Source organism: Suricata suricatta, chromosome 14, assembly GCF_006229205.1.
Source record: "Suricata suricatta isolate VVHF042 chromosome 14, meerkat_22Aug2017_6uvM2_HiC, whole genome shotgun sequence".
NCBI lineage: Eukaryota > Metazoa > Chordata > Mammalia > Carnivora > Herpestidae > Suricata > Suricata suricatta.
The window spans coordinates 88,411,348-88,412,428 of record NC_043713.1 but is presented as its reverse complement, the minus strand read 5'-3'; positions in this window follow the sequence as shown (position 1 = coordinate 88,412,428).

The window sequence follows — 1,081 nt, the reverse complement described above, 5'->3', positions numbered from 1 at the left end:
GGTGGCGATAAAGGAAGTTTCCAAAGGAATTTTTTTAAAAATATTTTTTAATTTTATTTTTTTATTTTTGAGAGAGAGAGAGAGACAGCATGAACAGGGGAGGGTCAGAGAGAGAGGGAGACACAGAATCTGAAGACAGGCTCCAGGCTCTGAGCTAGCTGTCAGCACAGAGCCTGATGCGGGGCTCAAACCCACGAACTATGAGATCATGACCTGAGCCGAAGCCGGACGCTCAACTGACTGAGCCACCCAGACGCCCCTCCAAAGGAATTTTATACGTTAAAGGAGACTTTACAGGATCCTGAGGGTCGGGCTAAGATTGCCCCCAGCGGAGTGTCATCATGGAGGCCACCAAGCTCCTCGCGGGAGGTCACTCTGCCTGTTCCAAACTCCTCGGTGGCCTTTCTTTGCCTTTGTTTCCCTTTATCACAGGTTCAGGACACTTACCAGCTGCTGGAGGCATTTCAGGTCTTACATGCTGTAGCCACCAGGATGAAGCTGGGGAGGCCGGTGAGGGTGGGGGGCATCAGACTGCATCCCCAGCCCCCCCCACCTCTTCTCACTCTGGCCTCTCGGTGGTCAGACACCCTCAGTTGGTCCAAGGGCTCCCTGTCATAGAGCGGACTCCTGCCCCTTCCCCTCCCTCCCTCCCCCCTTCTCTCCGCTTCGTTCCCGTCTCTGCCCAGAGGAAGGAAATACAAACGTGCAAGACCCCACCTCCCCGGACCAGCGGGCGGGGGTCCTGCCAGGTGCCCCCCCCCCCCCCCGTGCCTCCGAAGACACTCCTCGTGCTGTTTCCTCTTCCTGGTCTGTCTCCGTCTCCATCTGTGTCTCTGTCTCTCTTTCACCCCAGCGCTCTCTTCCTGTGTCTGTCTCTGTCTCCCAGTCTCTGTGTCTCCATCTGTGTCTGACTCTGTGTCTTTCTCTCTCCCCCATCGTCTCTCTCTGTCTCCCTGTCTCTGTCTCTGTCTCTCTCTTTCTCTCTCTGTCTTTCTCTCTCTCTGTCTCTCTCTCTCTCTCTCAGATTCAGTCACCAGCCGACGGGGCCAAAGGTGATCATTAAAAGCCCATCATCTCAAAA